Source organism: Peromyscus californicus, unplaced genomic scaffold (genome assembly GCF_007827085.1).
Source record: "Peromyscus californicus insignis strain IS unplaced genomic scaffold, ASM782708v3 Scaffold_10__1_contigs__length_136768540, whole genome shotgun sequence".
Taxonomy (NCBI): Eukaryota; Metazoa; Chordata; class Mammalia; order Rodentia; family Cricetidae; genus Peromyscus; species Peromyscus californicus.
The window spans coordinates 73,710,541-73,738,417 of NW_026294391.1; the positions used below are offsets into that span (position 1 = coordinate 73,710,541).

At 37.0% G+C, this 27,877-nt stretch overlaps 1 pseudogene; it reads left to right on the top strand.

Annotated features, from left to right (window-relative positions):
• Positions 1–2,768: 2,768 nt before the first annotated feature.
• The window catches only part of LOC128117002 (serine/threonine-protein phosphatase 2A 55 kDa regulatory subunit B delta isoform-like), a 63,250-nt pseudogene continuing 38,141 nt past the window's right edge, over positions 2,769–27,877 (top strand).

Genomic DNA, 27,877 nt, shown 5'->3' on the forward strand with positions numbered 1-27,877 from the left:
CTTAGCCTTCATTCTCCTAAAAGACAAAACAAAATCCTTTCCCCAAGACTAACTTTGGGGAAGTTCCCTTTTGGAAAGTTATATCTGATTAATTGAAAAGGCATTTGTTAATGGTATAAGTTAGTTTAAATTGGATGCTCATGCTGGTTGATGAACTATCACCTCTTCTAATTAAGAAGTCTCTGTTGTTCAAATCGAACCTTTATTAATTTAGATGGTATCCACAGCTTATTTTTTCCTATAGAAACAAAAGTAAGACCTCGTCCCCAATGTAACAGAGAGGCATGGCAAGGGCAGCTTCCCTCCATAGTCCTCTTACTATCAGGCCCTTAGCACAGGCAGAGCTCATCCTACCCTACAGGAGAGGCCTATAGCCATCCACTGGCTCTCACAGAGGTTGGGGGTGCATGCCCTCAGGGCAGGCAGGCAGAGACTGGAGCTACAGGTTGAGCAGCAGGGAGTTTACTGCCTAAAATTGACAAGCTGAACAAACATCAAAAAGAGAATCTCAGGTTAACTGTTAATTAGTTTAGTCAGAGGAGTTAACAATTTTTTTAGGAACACTAGCAGCCAAGGACATTCTCTCTGCCCATCCCCTCTTCCTGCCCAAGTCAAGTTCTTCTTCACCATGATAAAAACAAGGTCTCATCTGCTTTTCTGCAGCTTCCCACCTTAACCCTTCTCTGCCCTGATACTGCTTGAAAAAAAGATGTTGAACTACCAGCCTCTATACTTTGAAAATCTTTGACTTTAGTATAAAAGTAAAAGATACATATGTTTGGGAAAAGTTATGCTTTTGCTTCCACAGAAAAAGAAAAAAAAAGTACATGAATTTTGGTCATTTGATTTCAATGGGTTGCAAATACTTGTCAGCACTTAAGAGAATTGGCTACAAATTAATAGTGGTTTAGGGAAGAAAAAATTATTGCTAATCTCAGATGTTTCACATTGATTAAATTTTTTGTATATTGATGAAAATAAGATTTTGTTGTGATATATATGTATATATACGTAAGGACACACAAACACACACACACACACACACACACACACACACACACACACACACACACACACATTTCTGTTCTTATTTGAAATGTTATACCTGATGTGAACTATGCTGAAATTGAAGCGAAACCGAAAGATATATTGGGATTTAACCATATTAGGTTAATACTGGTTGATTTTTTTTCCTTTTAAAAAGACAGCTGTTAATTCTTCACTGAAAAATGTTTCTTTTAAAAATGGAAATATATACATGAGTATGTATGTGGACATATATATGACTTATATTTAATATTTAACTCTATTTGTATGAATGTAAGCTACTTTTAGCTCTGAATGGATATGTATGAAAGTTGGATCCAACTGTGTGTATGTGTGCATGTAACTATGGTTTAATTTTAAACAGCAAACACACAGCCCTCCTCCATCTTGGCTGGTGACCTGATCATAAAGTGGGCAGCCATGTGGGTGGCAGAAATCTTTAACTAAGGTTAAAGAATACCTCTCTTAGTCCTGATGAGCTCTCTGTTCATTGTATCTCCTTTTAGACTAAGGAGGGAACAAGCTTCAATTATTTTAGATAAGGATAGATTTCTATGAGATAGTTCATGCCATAAAAATAAGCTTTATAAAAGATAAGATTTATAAAACAATGTTTACTTAATAAAATATTGAAGCTGCATGCACCTCAATGTTCTTATATATAAGAATGCACTGTGCTCTGGCAGATATCTTTGTAATTTAAGAATCAGCCAGATGATAATGATTTTAAAGACCTGAAGGGATCATAAGAAACAGCTGAGGAAATGTGTAACAGGGATGGTGTTCCACAGAGAGTCCAATTTCATTGATGGACCTTAATAGTTTTGCCAGGTGATAGCCAAAAGAAGCAGCAGCCACAGTAAAATAAAATAGGCTTGAGTCTAGAAGGTATTTTGGAAAGGAGCCAAATGTGATCAACATTCCATTTACTAAACAGCAAGTTGATTGGTTACTGAATAATGATTCTTGGATTATTGCTTTTGCTTAATTTTTGGGTCAAATTGATAATCATTTTCTGCTGATTTATTACTACAATTTGCTTTGAAGAATTCTTTTATTTTTCCTAAAGAAGTAATGCAAACTCCATTATAGGATGCTGCTTTAGTTTTTACTATCGCTCATCTAATGGAAAAGAAGCCTATGTAAATACATTCATGTGACAATTGATACTTATTCAGGATTTTTGATATCCAGTTCACAATCTAGAGAAGTCACCAAACATGTAATTGCTTATTGCCTGAAATGTTTCTCCTATATGGGAACACCAAAAGTTATTAAAACTAATAATGGATCTGGATATATTAGTAAAGCTTTTTATCAATTTTGTTCTCAATGGCAAATAGAACATAAAACAGGTATCCTTTATAATTCTCTAGGACAAGCCCACAGCAGTCTCAAGACAAAGTTTCAAAAATCAAAAGAGGAGGAGTCATACCCTCAGTCACCACAAAATACATTCAATCATGCCTTACTTGTTTTAATTTTTTTAAATGTGAACGCTGTTGGAAAATCTACAAATGATCGATTTTAGAATGAAGGCACCATCACAGAATTTGCTCAGGTGACATGAAAAGATCCTTCCACTGGTTTATGGAAGGGCACCAACCTTGTTTTAATATGGGGATGAGGGCATGTTTGTGTTTTTTCACAGGATGAAAATGAAGCTTGTTGGTTGACTGAATGATTGGTGCAGTGCATGGAGCAGAGAGATGCTGATCTTGATGGTGTTGATAGTAATCCAGAGGTACCAGAGTGAGACCTATTGTGTCTATATTTCTGATCCACCTGTGCTGCACCCTGCAATTTGGGAAGGAAAGGAGATTGCGGTGGTCGTCAAAGATACACAGCTATTAGATCAACCTATCACTCAAGAATTCCTGTTTGCTTTTTTTCTTATTTTGGATACGGTAAAGAATTCCTATATGTTCTGAAAAAAATATTGCTTTGGAAGGATGTATTGGAGTGATTTTAAAAAACAAATAATGGGACATGATAAACAATGTACTCATTATACAAAACTATTGCTTTCCCAAGGTAATTGGATAAGTAAACTTCACCTCCTCAATGATTCTTTCCATGCACAAAAGAATTGCAAGTGTCTGACCGAACTCTGTTATGGAGATAGTGTACTGACATTATTCTTTTAAAGTATAACATCACAGGGACACAAAAATATGTTCTTGACTGGTCAGGAAATCAAGATTATAAAAGTGACTCCTATCCTGTGACTGCAGCTGAATCTTGGGACATAGAACTGTCAGCTTGAATTTGACGTTCTAGTATGGGATTCTTACAAACTTATGATTGGAAACTAGCTGCCACCATGGGGACAGTGGCAGGACATTCCAGTTCTTTAAAACCTGTTTGTCTTTTGATTGGGACTATTTTTAGATTGTGTTAAATTGTCCTATTTTCTTTTAGTAGGAGAGGTAAATATTTTTATTAATGGTTCTGTGTTTAATGTATTATGTCTTAGTTGAATTTTGACTAATTGTTCTTCTCAAGTGGCTAATCATACCACTGTGATAGTGTTAAAATAACCTTCTGTCGGTCTGACCGACAGGTAGGGTGGAGGAAGGACCGGTCCAGCTTGTCTCTCCCTGGGGCTTAGCAGGATGATGAGTGTCTTATGACCCAGACCTCCCCTGTCCCCCGGAGAGAAACACACTGGCCCGGGAGTCTTGTTGAAGCAGGAACTCACTTTATTGTATCAGAAGTTAACTTATATAGGTTGAAGTGATGGGGGGATAGGGTGAGGATAGCTGGGATGGTGCCAGCTCAGCAGTTACTAGGCAGAGGCCAATTCTAGGTCAGGTAGTGCTGAGTCACTCATGCAGGAGTCATGTCCCAGGACAGGTCGCCAAACTCGAGCTCAGCTCAGGAATTTACACTGGGCTTCACGCCCAGGCCTTGTGGGGCCCAAGTATCTTCTTTTGTAATGTTGCCAATATATGTAAATGATCCATGGTTTGATGATAAAGGGTTGCAAGTGATTGAAGAAATCAAGAAAGCTTTAGGTAGACAAAAGTGTGTTGCTGGATTAGTTATAGCAGGAATTGCAGCTCTTATTATTATGCTTACTACTACCACAGTTGCTTCAGTAAACTTTTCTCAACCTGTTCAGACCACAGGGTTTGTTAACCATTTGTATAAGAATGTTTTTTTATGACATTAGAGACTCAGGAAGACATCTATGGGAAAATGGAGCATAAATTGAATGCCTTGTAGGAGGTGGTACAATTTCTAGATGATAAGCTCCAAAGACTAATAACTAGAGTACATTTAAAATGCATGCTAATTATGAATGGATTTGTGTGATACCTTCGATGTATTATGAAAATGCTGTTGGATTAGAAAGAGTCAAAGTACATCTTAAATGAATTTGACATGATTCTAATGAATCCTTAGGTTTGGCTAAATTACATCAAGAGATTATAGAAATGAAAAATGCTAAATTGGATTTTAATGCAGCTAAAACAGCTGAAGAGATATTGGAACAATTTTTAAAAGGCTATTCCATCATGGTCATTATTTACATCATTCTTAAGTAGTATTGTAGTTATTTGAGCATGTGTTCTACAAGGCATAATCTGTTTGCCTATGATTTTCAAGCTGATATTGAACTCATTATGGAGATTGGGCTCGGAACTTCACAGAGTAAAACTCTGCATATTTCCCTAACATATGATACCACAGTCTGGTAGTCAAAGACAGGTATGTTTTCTCTGCCTCCTTTCAACCTATGACAGGACATGAGTGATGGAATTTATGCTCCCTTGATGAGTAAAACTGGAGTGTGGTAAGCAATAACCTAAGACAAACACAGTCATCTGAGAGACTTGGTGGAGTCTTAAAAATTAAAAAAAGGGGGAATTGTGGGAGCCCACAGTGACTCATTTTCCCACAGGGACTCTGAATCTGAAGTCCATTCTGATCCAAAAGAGTTCAAAACTTGCTTACTCTAGTCTCTTGAGAAGCTGAGAGAAAGCTCTGATCAGGCTCCTGGGAAAAGTACAGGAGCTGTGAGAAAGTACTGATTAGTTTGTGGAAAAGAACTAGTTACCTAGTTAATGTGAAATTCTAGACAGGCTGCTTATGTTAGCTGGTAGCATGTGTTTGAGATAATGAAACTGCCTGTTCCTTGATTCAAGGACAGGCTAGACAGTCTGTGCTGTGCTTTGTTCTACTTTGGCCTTTCAGTTTGTTTATAAGCTAACTGTGAAATAAACTCAGGGCTTGCTTGATATTGATCAGAAGCTCTCCTGGCACTGACTTTCTGTCTCTGTCTATTTTTCTGACTTCGTTTTATTCCCTCATCCTCATACCCTACTCAGCTACCCTAGTTGACACATCGGCTGGCTCTAACACTTAGCTTGAGTTGTTTCTTGTCAGCTTTTTTTTTAACCAATATTAGGCCATCTACCTAATTTTGCCTCTGGGCTTTTACCTTTTTATATCCCCATATACCTTTCTTTGTTTCTTACTTTGTGCCTTGCTGTGTTGCTGGGTGCTTGGACCCTGGAGTTCTCCTCTTTCTCTGGTTACTTCCTCTTTTCTCCTCCCGGAATTCTCTTTCTATATATTCTCTCTGCCAACCCCACCTATCCTTTCTCCTACCTTGCCATTGGCTGTTCAGTTCTTTACTAGACCATCAGGTGTTTTAGACAGACAAAGTAACACAGATCCACAGAGATAAACAAATGCAAAATTAACAAAAGTAACACACCTTAAAATAATATTCTGCAACAATTTTTAATAAATTTATCTCTGGGTTTAATTTTTCTATCTTTCTATCTATCTATAATCTCTATCTATCTATCTATATCTATCATCTACCTCTATCTATCTATCTATCTATCTATCTATCTATCTATCATCATCATCATCTATAATCTGTCATCTTTCTACCTACCTGTATATCTATGGATATTTATCTATTCTCAACTCTCTACTAAATTGTAAAGGAAATAAATGAATATCTGGAAATTATGTAAAGTTGACTCATTTTCACAGGATATCATATCATCATTATGTTTTGAAACAATATAAGAAAAAATTATCCAAATAACAAATATGGAATGTAGAGTAGCTACTCAAAACTTTTATGAGTCTAAGACATATTACAGAATTATAAATTAGCATGTTATACTAGAGAGCATATTTATAGAAACAGTGCCTGAATGTATAGTGCAGTCTTTTTTATTCTTTACATATATTTAATTTATTTCTGCATGTAAAATAACATTAATCATATAATTTCATATTTGCACTTATTTTTTTTGTTTTTTTGAGACAGGGTTTCTCTGTATAGTTTTGGTGCCTGTTCTGGATCTTGCTCTGTAAACCAGGCTGGCCTCAAACTCACAGACATCCACCTGGCTCTGCCTTCTTAGTGCTGGGATTAAAGGCATGTGCCACCACCACTCAGCCCCACTTAATATTTTATATGGATATATATCATTAATCTAACTTTTTATTTAATATTTCATATCATGGAGGAAATGAGAATTTGAAAATTATGAATTTTTAAAAATTGTTTTGAATATGGAATACATATTTAACTGTTAAGTAACAATGCAAGTTAGCATTTGAATAAAAGAATAGGATATTATAACCAAGTATATGGCTTTAGAAGGAAACTACCAAGCCTCACTTAAGCTGAATATTCTCTGAAATGCTGAATCATTCTGAGATATCCCTTTTGGTGGGACTGGTTGAATATTTTTCTATGGTGATAGCAAAAATGTAAGATTATAATAATAACAAATTTTATTTTCAGAAGACTGAAAGTTAGCAAGTATGATTTTCAGTATTTTAAATATAAAATAGAGTCTGAAACTTTTTCAGGGTATGCTATCTATAATGCTGCCTACATTACATGCTTCCTGCCATAGATCTGACCTCCTACAGTTTAAAATCAAGTCATGTTTTTCTGAGGGATGAGTTTACCAGAACAAATAAAGAAGTTTTTGTAAGAGTTAAAAAATGGTGAAAATTATTTACTAGCTGCTTCTTTAGTTTATACACAGAGGACCTACTATTGCAGCCTGGAAGCAGCATAGCTTAGTCTCATGGTTTCTGTTATTGTTTCTCTCAGGGAACTGAATCTTTTTTTCCAGCAGCCTTCTAAACAAATCTATCCAAAGAGTTCCAGTGTTAGAGCTGTTTTTTTTGTTTATTTTATTATTTTTGTTGTTGTTGTTGTGTGTGTGTGTGTGTGTGTGTGTGTGTGTGTGTGTGTGTGTGTGTGTATGCTATAGGTAATAAACTTACAAATAAGGTTGTTTTGTTTTATTTTCTCTTGACACCCAGCAAATGTTTAGGCTGAAACTTTCCCTGAATGACAGAATGTCAGATATGAAAGAAATATTTTCATGAAATATGTGTCCCTGGGGGAAGGGTCTGGTTTGCCCATTAAGACTCTGTGTCTCTCACTCACAAACACTAGCTCATTTCTTCCTCAAAACACTCTCCATCATATTGATATGTGGTTTTATAAAAATAAAGAAAATAAATGTATTTTCCATAAGCTTGAATTATTCTCTCTCTCTCTCTCTCTCTCTCTCTCTCTCTCTCTCTCTCTCTCTCTCTCTCTCTCTCTCACACACACACACACACACACACACACACACACACACACACACACACATATCTTTCAACTGCTTGCTGTGGAACAAGTTAAGAAAAGAGACAAGAAATACACAAACATGCCAGCAAATCAAAGCAATGAAATTAAATATGAAAGCCATTAACCTTACAGCATTTACATAAAGGTCTGTATAGTTTTTTATTTAATTATTTATTTTAACTTCATATAAGCTTCATATTTCAGCATTCATCACCAACCACAATTATTTTATTAAACAAAACACTTTAGAGATTTGTAATTAGTGACATGAGTTAGAGCATCTATAATATAAGAGGTGTTATTCAATGTAAAGCAATGTAATTGATTCAGTTAGCAACATTCTGGACTTAGTTCAGGGAGTAAGTTAGCTGACCTCTGTGCTTAAATTTCCTAATTTGTCATTTTTACCATAAGTTATTTGTCAGAATGTTAATCTAGGTTATGTTTCATTCCTTTTGAAAGGACTTCCCTATAGCATTATTATGAAATACAAACAGATTTTATAGTCATAATATCAAATAAAAGTATATAGTGTAAGAATAACTTTTTCTTTTCTCTTAATTCATAGTAGCCATTTTCAACAGCATTGCAATTTCATTTGTTTTTAATTAGTAGCTTGAGAGTGTTTTATAACCTGGTTTGACCAAATTAATCCTTTCTCCTACCTCTCTTGGTACAGCCAGCCACTTATTTATCCTTTCTTCCCCAATCAAAATCAGTTTGTGCTACCCAAATATTCTTGGATGTGTGGACTTCCACTGACTTACCAGGAGCTATACTCTTAGAGAAAATTTACCCTTCCTCTCCCAGAAAGTAATAATTGCTAATAGCTATCAATGTAGATGGTAGAACTTCATGGTCAACTCTTCTCTCCATACTGAGATTTGGTCTGTGATGAACCCATACAGACTTCTCTCTTAACCATTTTAAAGGTAGAGCTGTTGGTGTCTTTGGAAGATCATCAGTTTTTGTGCCCTTTTCTTGTATAATATGGAATAATACGTTCTAATATTTCTCTCAGAAACATGTACTAGTTTACGATTTGTTTCTGAGGTTGGAGGGATGTTAATCTGAGTATTCCATTTTTGCAACAGGTCTCGACCCCACAGGTTCATAGCTATGTTAGCCACATTTGGTTTTAATTTTCCTCTCTGTCCTTCTGGACCTATACGTTCGAACCATCTTGCATTCTGTTTCACTTGAGGTAATGTCCCAATTCCTAACAGTTGAACGTTTACCTCCTGAAGAGGCCAAGTTGGATGCCAAAATTCTGGTGCAATTATGGTCACGTCAGCACCTGTGTCTACCAGAACAGACAACAAAACACCAATTATTCTTATTGTTAATTTTGGTCTTTGTTCATTTATAGAATTTTGCCAAAAATTTTCTTTATGTTTTCTCCTGAATTTTCTGTTCTCTCTGTTTCATCATTCTGAGCAGCCTGGTTTATTCCAATAGGCTTTTGGTTATTTAATTGCTCTGAGTAAGGGTTTCCTCTATGACTGCAGGAAAGGTCTGAACTGGATTTGCTGTGGGGGCCTGCCTGAGGCCACTCTGGGACTTTCCCAAAGACTGAGGCAAAGTATTACCTTGCCTGTCCTTTGTTGATCTACCTTCATTGGTCCAGTGTTTTCCCTTACCACACCTTCTGCATACATCAGAAGGAAGGGGAAAGGGAGGATGATAGGAGCAGCAAAGGGTAAGAAATGGTTTTTAGTATCAGCTCTTAGCTGCTCCTTGACCTCTTGGGCTTTTAACTCTGCATTTGGCTCTGCGTTTCTTATTTAATAAGACTGTTACATCTACAGGTCTGGGCTTGTCTTAGCACAAGTCTTATCTGTGGCATCATACACAGTGAATTCATATTTGCTGCTGCATTTATGTATCCAAAATACACTATTTCCTCATAGCTATTGATCACCTCTGGCTCTAACATATTTTCTGCTTTTTACAGTAAGCCTTGACCCTTGGAAGGCAGAGCTTATAATGTTTGGGGAACTTTGAGACCTCATTTTCTCAAAACTCCAAAACAGAAATCCATTCCTTTGGCTGGGTTTTTTATTTTTATCCTCTCGGGTCTAACAGGGACACTATTGCCCCTCTGTAGGATAACACCATTTCATTTTATGTTTATATATATATATATATATATATATATATATATATATATATATATATATTAGAAACCTTTTACAGTACTAAAAGTACAACATTTTTGAAATATCTTCCATTATTTATGCTTCTCAGATTCCTTCTTCTACCCTTCTTTCTACTACCACAATGTATCTATTCCTGTTCAATAATTCCTCTGTAACCTTTTATATTAGTGTATTCTATGGATCCCTTTCCTATGAGCCCTTAGTAATTTCCTGACCTCTATGGTCATTCCAAATGAAATGTAGATATCTAAAGCTCTTAAAAGCTAATATACACATATAAGATAAAACATGCAATGTTTGTCTTTCTGAGTATAGATTACTTTACTCAGCATGATTATCTTCATCTATCGACTTAGCTGTAAATTTCACTTTTTTAAGAGCTGAGTAATATTCCACTGTAGGAATATACCACTGTAGTTGGAAGATTTCATGTGTCCCAGCCAGTCGGGATTTGGGACAAATCTCTCACTCGCATCCCCCAAGTAAACACACAGGCTTATATTAATTATAACTACTTGGCCATTAGCTCAGAATTATTACTGATTATTACTATTATTATTATTATTATTATTATTAATGTAATTATTATTACACTTAAATTGACCCATAATTCTTATCTATGTTTATCCACATGGCTTGGTACCTTTTCTCAGTTCTGCCTTGTCATCTTGTTTCCTCTGTGTCTGGCTGGTGACTTCTGACTCAGGCTTCCTCTTCCCAGAATTCTCATCTGCTTTGCCTGACTATACTTCCTGCCTGGCAACTGGCCAATCAGCATTTTATTTATCAACCAATCAGAGCAACACATATCCACAGCATACAGAATGACATCCAATGGCACACCACATTTCATTATCTGTCCATCAATTGATAGACATTTACTCTCTTTCAAATTCTTTCCTATTATGAATATTACATCAAAGAACATGATTAGGTTAAGTATCTCTATAGTAGGATACAGAGAACTGTGAGTATATGCCCAAGAGTTGTATAGCTGAATCTTTTGGAATATGCATTTCCAGCATTTGAGGAACCACTACACTAATTTGAATAATAGCTATACCAGTTTCTGCTTCTAGTAGCAGTGAATAAACAGAACTCTACCTACATATCCATGCCAGCATTTATCTGCATCATTATCAATGTTAGTCATTCTGATTCAGGTAAAAAAATAGTTTTAATATACATTTCCTTGATGGCTAACGATGTTCAACAGATTTTGTTTTTTTTGTTGTTGTTGTTCTTTATTTTTTATTTATTTTACCACAATTTGCTCTCCTCCTCTCATTCTGTTCCTTCCTCCATGACTCTCATCTACCCCTCCCCATCCACTCCTCCATCTCCATTCAGAAAAGGGCAAGAATCCCACGGGCTTGAACAAAGCATGGAGCATCAATTTGAGGTAGGACCAAGCTCCTCCCTCTACATCTTGGCTGGGCATGTTAATCCAGCATGGGGAAGTGGTTCCTACAAGCCAGCTAAGTGCCAGGGACAGGTCCTGATCACACTGTTAGGAGCCTTACAAACAGACAAAGCTACACAACTGGCATATACATGCATAGGGGCTAGGTTGGTTCCATGCAGGCTCCCTACATGTTGGTCCAGAGTCCATGAATTCCAAGGAGATCAGATCAGATGTCTCTGTTTGTTTCTTAATCATGACCTTGACCCCCCTGGATCATACAATCCCTCCTCCCCTTCTTCAGCAGGACTCCAGTGTAGCAAGGTCCTGTGCTGTTGTTCCCTTTGGATGAGTGGGTGTGTAGGCACAGAGTCAACATCTCAACAACACGGACTCTGGCTGAATGTTGAAACAACAAGCTCAGTTTATTCAGGAAAAGATAAGCCTTCTATACCCTCCACCATGCCCTGGGGAAAGTCTGATTAATATGCATCTCCTGGTGTGACAGGTGTGCCTCTCATTGGTCCATGTCACCTCCAGATATTATCCCAGCTGCTGTTGCTAAGGCCCTTAGGCAGTCACAGGTTGGCTCTTAGAAAGTAACTTATTACTGGTTTGGGCCAGCTGACCCTCAAGCCTGTTAGGGATGAGTCATCCCACATATCTACTCCTTTTTTATTATTTGATGAGACATGCTCAGCGGGAGCTAGGGTGCATTGCCCTAACCTTGATGACCCAACCTCAGGAGAGCTTAGCATAATGGCCTATACCTGACTTAGGTTGGCTTGCCAAAGAAGCCTGTACCCATCTTTGACTGCCAGCCCTCAAAGAACATCAGTCCGGCAGAGCTGTCTGGGTGGTGGGCTTTTGGCAGTAGCTTTCTGTATGTCAGTGAGCCATGTGTGAATTACCTCTCTAGGACTCCTGAGGTCACTTCCTTTTTTCTGGCCAGGAACAGAACTCTCATCCAAAGGTCAGGTTTCCACATGAATATGAAGAGATCCATGGAGCAAGCATCACAGCCTCCATCTAAAACCTTTCTAGTTCTGATGTTGTAGCCTAGAGGCCGTGGCTGGTTAGGAAGGACTTGAGGGCTCTAAGGGGGGGGGTCTCTTTATGGTGTGGGAAGAAATTTTCTATAGCAGTAGAAGGTGTGATTAACAACAGTGACTGTGGCTCCATTTCCTGAGGGTCCAGCCCTGATATGGAAACACCTTGATAAGCCTGAACAAAAGTATGTGCTACACTATTGTACATAGTCACAAACAAAACAAACAAGAAGAAAGTGGGGGTCCCAGTGCTTACTGTCCAAAGGGACCAAAAGCATACAATGTAGAGGGGCCTACTCACTTAAATACACTGCTCAAGGGGGCTGCTCAACCAATGCCACATATGAGGAAAGGGAGACAAACAGTCCCTGTTTGAGCACCAGATGTTGCAGGGTCTTGTGCTGTTCCCTTTGGGGAAGGGGGCGAGTAGGCATAGAGTCAACATCACAGACTCTGGGAGAATGTTGAATCAAGCTTAGTTTTGAGACAAGCTTTATACACCCTCCATCTTACCCTGGGAGAAGGTCTGATGAATATGCATCTGCTGGTATGACATGGCTGCCTCTCAATGGTCCATGTCATCTCCAGATCATATCTCAGTTGCTGTTGCTAAGGCCCTGAGATGTACCCAGGTTGGCTCTCTGAAGTATCTTATTACGGGTTTGGGCCAACTGTCCCTCAACCTGTTAAGGATGAGTCATCCCACACTCCAGGAGCTTGGCTAAGTGTTTTGCTGTGTATCTCTGTATCTGTTCCCATCAGTTACTGGATAAAAGCTCTCTAATAACAATTAGGGTAGTCACCAATCTAAGTATAGTAGATGGTCAGTTCAAGCACCATCTCCATTACTTCAAGGAGTCTTAGCTGGTATTATCTTTGTAGATTCCTGAGAGTTTCTCTTGCATCAAGTTTCTCCTGAACCCTGAAATGGGCCCCCCTTCAAGACATCTCATCTCTTGCATTACTCTTCCCCTCCTTCCTGCCCCCAACCTGTGTCCTGCACCCAGCCCACCCAACCACCTCCATCAATTTCCTATCCCTCCTTTCCCCACTGCAGCCCCCCATTTACCCAGGAGATTTCCTCTATTTCCCCTTCCAATGCAAAACCATGCATCCTTCTTTGGTCCCTCCTTGTTATCTACCTCTCTGGGGCTGTGGATTGTGGATTTGTTATGTTATACTTTACTCCTAATATCCAATTATGAATGAGTGCATACCATGGTTGTATTTCTAAGTCTGGGTTACTTTACTCAAAGTGATTTTTTCTTTAGTTCCATCTATTTGCCTGCAAATTTCTTGAGGTCATTGTTTTTTACACCTGAGTAATATTCCATTGTGTACATGTACCATGTTTTCCTTATCCATTCTTTAGTTGAGAATAATCCAAGTTGTTTCCAGGTTCTGGCTATTACAAATAATGCTACTATGAACATAGTTGAGCAAGCGTTCTTGCGGTATGATGAGCATCCCTTGGATATATATCCAAGATTGGTATATTTGATCTCCTTTTGTTGTCTTATTGTTATATCTAGAACATCAAGTACTGTATTGAAAAGATATGGAGAAAGTAGACAGTCTTGTCTTGTTTCTGATTTTAGTAGAATCACTTTGAGTTTATCTCCATTTAATTTGATGTTGGCTGTTGACTTGCTATATATTGCTTTTATTATGTTTAGGTAGGTTCCTTGTATCCCTTATTTCTCCAAGACCTTTATCACTAAGGGCTATTGAAATTTGTCAAAGGCTTTTTCAGCATCTAATGAGATGATCATATGCTGTTCTTTTATTTTTTTCATTTCAGATTGATTATATAGGGGATTGCATTGACAGATTTTCATATGTTGAACCATCCCTGCATCTCTGGGATGATGTGTTCTTGGACTAAGTTTGCCAGTATTTTATTGTGTATTTTTGCATCAACATTCATGACAGAAATTGTTCTGCAATTCTCTTTCTTCATTGCATTTTTGTATGGTTTCGGTATCAGGGTAACTGAAGCCTGTAAGAAGAGTTTGGCAATGCTCCTTCTGTTTCTATTACATGGAACAATTTGAGGAGTATTGGTATTAGCTCTTCCTTGAAATTCTGGTAGAATTCTGCCCTGAAACCATCTGGCTCTTGGATTTTTTATTTTTTTATTTTGGCTTGGGAGATTTTTAGAGACTGCTTCTATTTCCTTAGGGATTATACATCAATTTTAGTTGTTTATCTGGTCTTTATTTAATTTTGGTATGTGGTATTTCTCCAAAAATTTTCCAAATTTTTTAGCTTTTTCAGTGTGGTGGAGTAGAAGGTTTTGAATAATGACTTGATGATTTTCTGGATTTCCTTAGTGTCTGTGGTCATGTCCCACTTTTAATTTTTGATTGTCTTAATTTGGATATTCTCTCTCTGTGTTTTGATTATTTTGGATTAGAGTTTGTCTATCTTGTTGATTTTCTCAAAGAACCAATTCTTTGTTTTATTGATTTTTGTATTGTTCTCTTTGTTTCTTTTTTTTTTTTTGGATTTTCAAGACAGGTTTTCTCTGTATAGCTTTGCACCTTTCTTGCAACTCACTCTGTAGCCCAGGTTGGCCTTGAAATCACAGAGATCCACCTGTCTCTGCCTCCCAAGTGCTGGGATTAAAGGTGTGTACCACCACCACCTGGCCTCTTTGTTTCTATTTTATTGATTTTAGCCCAGAGTTTGATTATTTTCTGCCATTTACTCTTATATGTGAGTTTGATTCTTTCTGGTCTGGAGCTTGAGGGTATGATGTATAGTTGGTAGCTAGTGCCTGAGTTCTCCAAATTTTTTATGTAGGCATTTAGTGCTATGAACTTTCCTCTTAGCACTGCTTTCATTGTCTCCCATAAGTTTGGGTATGTTGTGCATTCATTTTCATTGAATCCTAAGAAGTGTATTTCTTTATTTCTTCTTTGAACCAATGGTAAGTTGAGAGTTGTTCAGTTTTCATGAGTTTGTAGGCTTTCTGTAGTTTCTGCTGTTGTTGAATTCTAACTTTAACCCACTGTGATCTGATAAGATACAAGGGGTTATTCTTGTTTTTTGTGTCTGTTTTGATTTGCTTTGTGCCAAAGTACATGATCAATTTTAGGGAAGATTCCATGAGGTGCTGAGAAGAAGGTATGTTCTGTTTTGTTTGACTAAAATTTGATTGGAAATATTTTCAAACCTTTACTCTGAAGTAATGTTTGTCTTTGAAGTTGAAGTATGTTTCTTGTATGCAGCAGAAGGTTGGAAATTTGAAGAGGTTTTATAATAGTATTGACTCTTAATTTTAACTCTATTCTGTCAGTGAGGTGTTAATTTTTATATTCTATTTTATTACTAATTTACTTATAGCAATTGCATGTATCTGATAATGTTGCAATATGTGAAATGTGTATGTCTGTGTATGCATGCATTAGTAATTATGATAAGAGAAGGACAATTAACTTACCTAGAATTTATTAGTTCTTTGAAGACAATACTGTTTCTATATTCTTTTCTAAGTATTCTGTAATAATTTTATTATAGATAATTAATAATAAATTTTGTGAAATGTTCTCCAGAGGCGATTGTCTTTGAATGTTCATTCATTAAGGTGTGCAAATATGTGTGTGTATGTATTTGAAGTTGAAGATGGATAAAATAAAGATGTCATGAGATAAAATGCTATGACATGATCTGTACCAAAAATAAATCAAAATTTTATTCTTCTTTGAAAAAGGTATTCTTTTGAATATACAGAAGTTGAAATTTCTAAAGTGTTCTTTTGCGAGATCCCAGTATTTGAGAAAATAAAAAAATGATAAAAACGCCATTTGTATAGATCTTTGGATTTTGAAGGTCTGTTTCTAAAATTTAATGATTAACATTACTACTTGAATTTAAGAATAATGTAGGAAAATATTAAATTAAATTTCTTTGGAAACACTCGTACCTAGGCATAAAAACATGAACATGAAACATGAACATGAACACAAAAACAAAAACATGAATAGACAAAGTAAATTTAAGAAAAGTTAATAAAGAAATCTAACACTGCTTGATTTCAAAATATACCACAAAGCTATGATAACTTTTAAGTATGGTACTAGCACAAAAGCAGGTACATAGAGCAAGGGGATGAATCAGAGATCCTAGAGTTAAACCTGTCATCCATCCATTTATCATTTATATAGTTAGTGAGATCACACTTTGAAGAAAGTAGAATCTCTTTGACAAGTGGTACTCGAAAAATTGTACATCTACCTATGGAATAGATAGAACCAATCTCTTCTAACTAATCACTTCCATTTTAAATTATATAAAATAAATTGTAAATGGATTGAACATTGATATAATACTTGAAACTGGAAATGTCAAAACAGTTTAGGACATGAGAAATGAAAAGGAATTATTGGAGACAAGCACTCAAAATGCTTTCAGGTTAGATTTTAGTCCTTCACAAAGAGTGAATATATTCCTGGTACTGTAAACAAGAAGAAAAACACGTATCTGGAAGGTTATAGAAGTTTGATGAGGGGTACTGAATACTGCTAATTAATTAAATTAAAATAACACCAAGCCACCTAATAAATAATTATGAATAATCCAATAGACAACCCTAATTTCATCCTTAATCAGAAAAATATCTCTTTGAAGTTTGCAGCAATGAATACAGAGATTCATGGCTAATCCAGATTCAGAGAATAAGTGTTAGTTGGGAGCTAAACTTATATACTTGAGGTTATTTAAAAGAAAATGCCCCCAAAGTGAGTGACACTGTTAGGTGGCATGGTCTTGTTGGAGGAAGTATGCAACTATGGAGTTGGGCTTTGAGGTCTCTTTTGCAGTAGTTCCCCTTAGTGTGACTGTTAAGTGACTTTCTGCTGCCTCCAAGATACAGGACCCTCAGCTACTCCAGCATCACATCTGCCTGCATAGCACCATGCTCCCCATCATGATGATAATGTACTGAACTTCTGAAACTGTAAATGAGCCATCACAATTAAATGTTTTCTTTATAAGAGTTTCTATGGTCATGGTGTCTCTTCAGAGCAATAAAAATCCTACCTAAAACAATATTATATATGTCTTCAAAATTGTTAAAAAACAAATGGAATCAAGAAATATAAATGAATTAGGAAGAATAGTAAACAAGCAAAAATAGAAAAATTAAAAATTCTCTTATGAAGAAGACTTCTGAACATTGAAGGCAATAATGAGAGAATACAATCTACAGAATGAGAGAAAATATTTCTAAAGCATAGATGTGACAAGGTTTTAATATCAGAACTATATAAATAATTTTGATAACCACAAAAACATCATCTATTTGAAAATGAACAGTAGAACTAAGTACAAATTTCTAATAAAATGAAAGTATTCTAATGGTTACTAAATTTAGAAGAAACATATTTAACAACTCTAATAATTAGAAAATTAAAATCAAAACTACTAGCTAACACAGATATTATAAAAAGAGAAAACAATTAAACCAAGTGATAGCGAGTATATAGATAAAAGAGACCATTATATCACTGTTAGTGGGACTGCATGCTAGATTGACCATTGTGAGAAACAGAATGGAGAGTCTAAGAAGAAAGCTAGAATTACACTATTGTAAGCTCCAAAATTTCTTCTACTGTATATGAACCCAAGAAAATTGAAAACAGAATGTCAGATATCTGAATGGCTATGTTTGTGGCAGATGTATTCACAGTAGTAAAGTGATGGGAACAACCTGTCTATAAATCAATGAACGGATACAGAAAATGTGCGTACATGTGGCAAGAGAATAGTGCCTGTAGACTGAAACATCAACATGCGGACAGTCAAATGACAGAAGACAGGGACGCCTTCCGTACCAGAGCTTCATCTAAAGAACAAAACATGCATGGGAAAAGTCCCTGAAGGGCAAATGGAATCCCTGAGTTGTCCTATTACACCTATACATCTTGTGGTCAAACGCATTCTGGGCTTATTGCCCCAGCTCATTTAGCCTACCCCATTGTCCAGAATGTTTTCCATTTTGATTTTTATTTTTCTTAAGAAGCTGTCTGTATTTCTATTTCTAATAATGTATCTCTAGTGTACTCCTTGTCCTGTGACACAAAAGTCAGGAATCAGATGTACTCTGGAGTCAGATTTCCTTGACACTCTGGGCTTTCTAATTATTTTTCTAACCTCTATGCCTAACTTAAAAAGTGTGACTTTTTGACTTTTTGTCAGTTTCCCTTCTACCAGTAGTTGTTAGAATCTTGCTTTCTTTTGGTAATTTCTCTCAAACTCTAAGAAAATCTCCTCAAGCTTTCAAGTCCTTAAATTAAAACAAAATGAAGATCTAAAAGGTATCCTGTGTTCCCTTGAAACATAAACCCAGTGGAATACCATTCAGCTGTTAAAATGTTTGAAAGTTTGTATTGTATGAAAATATGAATGGGTCTGGAAATAATTATGTTAAATGAAATAATATAAAGACAAGACACAGAAAGACAAATACAGCTAGACATAGTGGCTCCTGCCCTTAATCTCAGAACTTGGGAGAGACAGACATATATCTGTGAGTTTGAGGCCAGCCTGGTTGAGTCACAATAAATAAATGAATGAATAAATAGCAAAAATTGAAATATACACTACAATTTCTCACTCTTATGTGGAACTTACTAAAGAAGTTTAAGTCATAAAACACAAGCAGATCTCATCCACTTCTGCTTCCCAGAAGCATACCCATAGAACAGGGACAGATCCTGATCCCCCTGCCTGGGTGGTCCCAAACAGTTCGAGCCAAACAAGTGACTTCTATATCAAGAGGGCATAGTCCAGATCCATGGGGGCTCCACAGCCACCAGTCCATAGTTCATGGGCATCCACTAGTGTGGCCAGTCATCTCTTCACATCCTCTCATCATGATCTCGATGTCCCTCGCCTGCAAAATCTCTCCTCTCTCTCATCAATTGGATTCCTGGAGCTCAGCCTAGTGCCTGGCCATGAATCTCCACATCTGCCTCCATCAGTCATTGGACAAAGGCTCTATGATGACAGCTAAGTTATTGGCTAGACCATTCACCAGATTAGACCAAGCCAGGCACCCTCTGGACCACTGCTAGCAGACCACGTTGGGGTCAACTTTGTGGATTCCTGAGAGCCTCCCCAGCACCCTGCCTCTTCCTATTCCCATGATGACCTCATCTATCATGGTATATTCCTCCCTGCCTTCACACTCTGTCCCTGTTCCAGATTGACCCTCCCATTTCCCGTTTCTCATCCTGACACCCTGATACCCCCCCACACCCAGTCTTCTCATGTAGATCTCATCCACTACTCCTTTGCAGGGTCACCCATGTGTCCCTCCTAGGGTCTTATCCTGTTAGCTAGCCTCTCTGGAGTTGTGAGTTGCAGTCTGGCCATCCCTTCCCTCATATTTAGTACTCACTTATGAGTGAGTACATACGATGTTTGTCCTTTTAAGTCTGGCTTACCTCACTCAAGATGATATTTTCTAGTTCCATCCATTTGCCTGCAAATTTCATGACATCATTGTTTTTTACTGCTGAGTCATAATCCATTGTGTATATGTGCCACATTTTCTTTATCCATTTTTCAGTTGAGGGGCATCTAGGCTATTTCCAGGTTCTTGCTATTACAAATAATGCTGATATGAACATAGTTGAGCATGTGTCCTTGTGATAAGATTGAGCATTACTTAGGTATATGCCCAAGAGTGGTATAGCTGGGTCTTGAGGAAGACTTATTCCCAATTTTCTGAGAAACCGCCATACTGATTTCCAGAGTGGCTGTACAAGTTTGCATTCTCACCAACAGTGGATGAGTGTTCCCCTTGCTCCACATTCTCTCCAACATAAGCTGTCTTCAATGTTTTTGATCTTAGTCCTTCTGACAGGTGTAAGATGGTATCTCAGAATTGTTTTGATTTGCATTTCCCTGATGACTAAGGATGTTGAGCAATTCCTTAAATGCCTTTCAGCCATTTGAGATTCTTCTGTTGAGAATTCTCTGTTAAGCTCTGTAGCCCATTTTTAATTGAATTGTTCATTATTTTGAAGTCTAGCTTTTTAAGTTCTTTATATATTTTGGAGATCAGCCCTCTGTCAGATGTGGGGTTGGTGAAGATCTTTTCCCATTCTGTAGGCTGTTGTTTGGTCTTATTGACAGTATCCTTTGCTCTACAAAAGCTTCTCAGTTTCAAGAGGTCCCATTTATTAATTGTTGCTCTCAGTGTCTGTGCTACTGGTATTATATTTAGGAAGTGGTATCCTGTTCCAATTCACTCCAGACTACTTTCTACTTTCTCTTCTATCAAGTTCAATGTAACTAGATTTATGTTGAGGTCTTTCATCCACTTGGACTTGAGTTTTGTGCATGGTGACAGATATGGATCTATTTGCAATCTTCTGCATGTTGACATCCAGTTATGCCAGCGCCATTTGTTGAAGATGCTTTCTTTTTTTCCATGGTACAGTTTGGTTTCTTTGTCGAAAATCATATGTTCATAAGTGTGTAGATTAATGTCAGGGTCTTCAATTCAATTTCATTTGTCCACATGTCAGTTTTTATGCCAGTACCAAGATGTTTTTATTACTATAGCTCTATAGTAGAGCTTGAGGTCAGTGATAATGATACCTCCAGAGGTTGCTTTATTATACAGGATTCTTTTAGCTATCCTAGGTTTTTTGTTTTTCCATATAAAGTATTGTTCTTTGCAAGTCTGTGAAGAATTGTGTTGGGATTTTGATGGGGATTGCATTAGATCTGTAGATTGCTTTTGGTACAATTGCCATTTTTACTATGTTGATTCTACCTATGCATGAGCATGGTAGATCTTTCCATTTTCTGATATCTTCTTCATTTTCTTTCTTCAGAGACTTAAAGTTCTTATCATACAGGTCTTTCACTTGCTTAGTTAGAGTTACCCCAAGGTATTTTATATTATTTGTGGCTATCATAAAGGGTGATGTTTCTCTGATTTCTTTCTCAGCCCCTTTTTCATTTGTATATAGGAGGGCTACTGATTTTTTTTTAGTTAATCTTGTATCCTGCCACCTTACTGAAGGAGTTTATCAGCTGTAGGAGTTCCCTGGAGGAATTTTTGGGGTCACTTATTTATGTATACTATCATATCATCTACAGATAATGAAAGTTTGACTTCTTCGTTTCCAATTTGTATCCCCTTGATCTCCTTTTGTTGTCTTTTTGCTCTAGCTAGAACTTCAAGTACTATGTTATGTAAGTATGGGGAGAGTCGACAGCCTTGTCTGGTTCCTGGTTTTAGTGGAATCGCTTTGAGTTTCTCTCCATTTAATTTGATGTTGGCTGTCGGCTTGCTGTAAGTTTCCTTTATTATGTTTAGGTATGTTCCTTTTATTCCTGATCTCTCTAGAACATTTATCATGAAGGGGTGTTGGATTTTGTCAAAGGCTTTTTCAGCATCCAATGAGATGATCATGTGGTTATTTTTTTTTCTTTCATTTTGTTTATATGGTGTATTACATTGACAGATTTTCGTATGTTGAACCATCCTTGCATCCCTGGGATGAAATCTACTTGGTCATGTTAGATAATTTTTTTGATGTGTTCCTGGATTTGGTTAGCCAGTATTTTATTACTTTTGCATCAATGTTCATGAGGGAGATTTAGTCTGTAATTCTCTTTCTTTGTTACATCTTTGTGTGGTTTGGGTATCAGGGTAACTGTAGCCTCATAAAAAGAATTTGGTAATGTTCCTTCTGTTTCTATTGTGTGGAACAATTTGAACAGTATTAGTATTAGCTCTTCTTTGAAAATCTGATAGAATTCTGTGTTGAAACCATCTGGTCCTGGGCTTTTTTTTGGCTGGGAATCTTTTAATGGCTGTTTCTGTTTCCTAAGGGGTTATTGGTCTATTTAAATAGTTTATCTGGTCTTGACTTAACTTTGGTATGGAGTACCTATCCAGAAAATCATCCATTTCTTTCAGATTTTCCAATTTTGTATTGTACAGGTTTTTGAAGTATGAGCTGACAATTCTTTGGATTTCCTCATTGTGTGTTGTTATGTCTTCCTTTTCATTTCTGATTTTGTTAATTTGGATGCTCTCTCTCTGCTTTTTGGTTAATTTGGATAAGGGCTTATCTATCTTGTTGATTTTCTCAAAGAACGAACTCTTTGTTTCATTGATTCTTTGCATTGTTCTCCTTGTTTCTATTTTATTGATTTAAGCCTTCAATTTGATTATTTCTTGGTGTTTGTTTCTCCTGGGTGAGTTTGCTTCTTCTTGTTCTAGAGCTTTCAGTTGTGCTGTTAAGTCACTAGTGTGAAAATTCTCCAACTTGTTATTTTTCTTTTGTTTTGTTTTTTTGTTTTTTTCTGAGACAAGGTTTCTCTGTGTAGCTTTGCGCCTTTCCTGGAACTCGCTTTGGAGGCCAGGCTGGCCTCGAACTCACAGAGATCTGCTGCCTCTGCTTCCCGAGTGCTGGGATTAAAGGCGTGCGCCACCACCGCCTGGCTCCAACTTCTTTATGTGGGCATTTAGAGCTATGAATTTTCCTCTTAGCACTGCTTTCATGGTGTACCATAAGTTTGGGTATGTTGTACATTTGTTTTCATTGAATTCTAGGAAATCTTTAATTTATCTCTTTATTTCTTCCTTGACCCATTGGTAATTCAATTGGGCATTATTGAGTTTCCATGGAATTGTAGGCTTTCTGTAATTTTTGTTTTTGTTGAAATCAGACTTTAAGCCATGATGGTCTGATAAGAGACAGGAGGTTATTTCAATTTTTTTTTATCTGTTGAGATTTGCTTTGTGAACAAGCATGTGGTCAATTTTGGAGAAGGTTCCATGGGGTGCTGAAAAGAAGGTATATACTTTTGTGTTAGGGTGCAATATTCTGTATATATCTATTAAGTCTATTTGTGTCCTAATGTCTATCAGTTCCCTTATTTCTCTGTTAAGTTTCTGTCTGGCAGACCTGTCCATTGGTGAGAGTGGGGTGTTGAAGTCTCCCACTACTCGTGTATGGGATTTGATGTGCGATTTAAGCTTTAGTAATGTTTCTTTTATGAATGTCGGTGCCCTTGTATTTGGGGCATAAATATTCAGAATTGAGACTTCATCATTTCAGATTTTCCCTGTGATAAATATGTAGTATCCTTCCCGATCTCTTTTGATTGATTTTAGTTTGAAGTCTATTTTATTAGGTATTAGGGTAGCTACACCAGCTTGCTTCTTAAATCCACTTGATTGGAATGTCTTTTCTCAGCCTTTTATTATGAAGTAGTGTCTGTCTTGGAAGTTGAGGTGTGTTTCTTGTATGTACCAAATGGATGGATCTAGTTTTTGTATGCATTCTGTTAGCTTGTGTCTTTTTATATGTGAATTGAGACAATTGATATTGATGGATATTAATGGCTAGTTATTGATAATACCTGTTAATTTTTGTTGGTAGTGTTGTATGTTTCCCTTCTTTGGTATTTGTTGGTATGGGACTATCTATTGGCTGTGTTTTTATGGGTGTATCTAACTTCCTTAGTTTAGATTTTTCCTTCAAGTGCTTTCTATAGGGCTGAATTTGTGGAGAGATATTGTTTAAATCTGGTTTTATCATGGGATATTTTGTTTACTCCGTCTATGTTGATTGAGAGTTTTGCTGGGTTTAATAATCTGGGCTGGCATCCATGGTCTCTTATTATCTGCATAACATCTGACCAGGACCTTCTGGCTTTTAGAGTCTCCATTGAGAAGTCAGGTGTTATTCTTATGGATCTGCCTTTATATGTTACTTGGCCTTTTTCCTTTGCAGCTCTTAATATTTTTTTCTTTATTCTCTATGTTTAGTGGTTTGATTATTATGTGGTTAGGGGACTTTTTTTTTTGGATCCAGTCTATTTGGTGTTCTGTAACCTTCTTGTATTTTTATGGGCATTTCCTTCTTTTGGTTGGGAAAGTTTTCTTCTATGATTTTGTTGAATATATTTTCTGTGCCTTTGAGTTGGTATTCTTCTCCTTCTTCTATCCCTATTATTCTTAGCTTTGGTCTTTTCATGTTGTCCCAAATTTCCTGGACATTGTGGATCATGACTTTGCTGGCTTTAGTGTTTTGTTTGACTGATGAATCTATTTCCTTTACTGTATCTTCAATGCCAGAGATCCTCTCTTCCATCTCTTGCATTCTGTTGGTTATACTTGCATCCGCAGTTCCTGTTCATTTACTCAGATTTTCCACTTCCAGCATTTCCTCAGTTTGTGTCTTCTTTATTGTCTCCATTTCAGTTTTGAAATCTTGAACTGCTTCCCTCACTTGTTTAATTGCTTTCTCTTCGCTTTCAAGGGACTTACTGATTTCTTCCCACTTTTTGTTTGACTTTCCCTTGATTTCTTTAAGGGAATTTTTCATTTCCTCTTTTAAGATCTCTAATATCTTCTTAAAGTCACTTTTATGGTAGATATCTTGTGTTTCTTCTGTGTTGGGATGTTCAGGTCCTGCTGATGTAGGTTCTGATGGAGCCATATTGGTTTTCATGTTGTTGACTGTGTTTTTCCACTGGCGTCTACTCATCTTTTTCTCCACTTGGTGCAAGCAGTGTCTGTGTCTGAGGGAGCCTCTCTTGGTCTGATTGATACTCTTGATCCAGTGGTAGCTCTTGGTCTAGTCGATGCTGATGGACTTTTTGTCTCAGGGAGCAGCTCAGGGAGTAGCTGCAGTCTTAGGGTGTGGTAGATGGTGAGAGTCTGACCTATTTGCAGGAGGTCTGCCTGCCAACTGGCCTCTTAGTCCAGTTGGGTACTGGCAGGCTCTGTCTCAGGGAACAGTTGCAGTCTCCAAGGGTGGGTGGGATTTGGGGGAGGTGGGGCTTGGGTTACAGGGTCTGATGGGGGATGGTGGTAGTCTGACCTGTGTGCAAGAAGTCTGTTGCCAACTGGCCTGATACTGGGACTGCAATGGGTGGTGGTGTAGGGGCACAGGGTTGTGCCCCTGGGACCAAAGTCTAGGGGCTGGGGTGTTCAGGTATGAGGATAAAGACTCACCTCTTAGTCCAGTCAGCTGTTGGCAGGCTCTGTTGTGCCACATTTTTTTTTATCCATTCTTCAGTTGAGGGACATCTAGGTTGTTTCCAGGTTCTTGATATTACAAATAATGCTGATATGAACATAGTTGAGCATGTGTCCTTGTGGTAAGATTGAGAATTCCTTGGGTATATGCCCAAGAGTGGTATAGCTGGGTCTTGAGGAAGACTTATTCATGAGCAGACTGGGTGTGGGGGGTGGCAGAGGGTGAGGAGTAGGGATGAGAACATAGGGAAATGGGAGGGTCGAGCTGGAACAGGGACAGAATGGGAGGGCAAGGAGTGGGATACCATGATAGATGAGGACATCATGGGAATAGGAAGAGGCAGGGTGGTGGGGAGGCTCTGAGGAATCCACAAGGATGACCCAACCTTGGAGTGCTGGCAGTGGCCCAGAGGGTGCCTGGACTGGTCTACTCTGGTGACCGGTCTAGCAAATAACTTAACTGTGATCATAGAGCATTTTTCCAGTGACTGATGGAGGTAGATGCAGAGATCCACCTCCAGGCACCAGGCTGAGCTCCAGGAATCCAATCGTTGAGAGAGAGGAGGGATTCTGCAGGCAGGGGACATGGAGATCATAATGGGAAGATGTGCAGAGATGACCGGCCACACTAGTGGAAGCCCATGAACTGTAGACTAGTGGCTGTGGAGCCCACATGGGAATGGACTTGGCTCTCTGGATAATGAAGACAGTTGTTTGGCTTGAAATGTTTGGGGGGCACCAAGGCAGGAGGCTCAGGATCCATCCCTGTTGCATGGGCAGTCTTTTGGGAATCTGGTGCCTGTGGTATGATGCCTTGTGCAGCCTTGGCACAGTGGGAAGGGGTTTGGACCTGTCTAGGCTCAGTGTGCTGGGCTCTGCTGACTCCCCATAGGAGACCTTGATTTGGGGGATGTGAGGATGTGGGGTGGCTTGGGAGAGAGGGCTGGGGGGTGGGAGGAGGGAGGAGGTGGGATCTGTGGGTGGTGAGTAGAAAATTTTCTTAATAAAGAAAAATACAAAAAAATTAATAAAAAACACAAGTATAAAAATAGTTACTAGAATCTGTGGAGGACAGGGTTGTGGGAGGGACTGAGAAAGATTTATCAATAAATGATAACTTTTAGTTAGGGAAAATCAAGAAATTCTAGGATACAGTTTCACTGTATGAGCTGGATATATAACAAGTGTACTGTAGTTTACAAAGAGTTATTAGAAGAGATTAGAATGGAGGAAATTATATATATATGTATATATGTATGTATATATATGTATATATATACATACATATATACATATATATATATATATATATATATATATATATATACTTGAGATATCTTTTTAACATTTTAGCATTTAAAATGTGTGTACATGTTGAAATACTACTTGGGATATAATACATGCATACATATGTATCTAATTCTAAGAGAAAAAATGATTTAAGAAGAAATGTAGAAGGAAGTAGAGAAAGAAAGAGAAATGGACCTAGAGCATGACAGAAAGAAGCTTAAAAAAATCTATGTAAATTGCAATAGGCCAGCAAATAAGTGAATCAGGTAATAGATTATAATTTTGTTATCTGTGCCTATACTGTACCATTTTCTATAAATGGTATCTTACCATTTTCAGTAATTCAATAGATTATTTGATTTGATTTAGCATATATTTTTATCTTTGTACTCACTACCAGAAAGAGCATTTGTAACTAAGAAAATATAGTCTTGAAAAAATAAACAAGCATTAAATTCAAATTTGTGCTGCCTTATTCAATTCTTTGCATAATTCACTGCATATCTCATTCTTAATTCACAACTAATTATAACATAAAAGTATATGATAAAATTTTAGTTGTTGTGTATCTCAGACTACACAGATAAGCATTCATGTTTCCCTGGTAAAAATGTCGTATTTTGAGGAATAATATAAACCAGGTACTGTAATGTTATTCTGAATATGGGACTTTGCTGCATATTTTTGTTTTGATTAAAAATTTTAAACATACATCTTCAAATTGCATATTTCATACTGTTTCTTTCAAGGTAAGTAAACTATATGAGACTTAACAATAGTATATAACTTGTTGTCAAAGCAAATTTGAGGCCAATAGCTTTAAAAATCATTAAATTTAATACATAATAAATTAATAAATCTTGTTCTACTAGTCACTTCATTTTTATTTCAAAACTGTATTTTTCAGAAAATAAAGATTTCACTTTTATACTCCATATCAATAATCAATGCTTATATATTAAATTTTATGTAAAATTTAAAGTTTTAGGAACACTGTAGTACAGATAAAAGCTGATATTAGTAATATGACAGTTATAACCTTAATTAATGACCAGTTAATAAGAATTTAAATGAATTTCTTTAAATAATCTATTTCAATAGCAAGATGATTTTCTCTCATTGATATTCAACTCTTTTCTTCCTTAAACAGCAAAGTTAAAATTAGACTTTGCTGTGTAAACATAATCCTTGCTAAAATAATTATTTGATTGCCTTATTCCACGCTTCAGAAAGAATAAAGTTTACATAGCAAATCAATATTCATATAACTCAATATGCCAT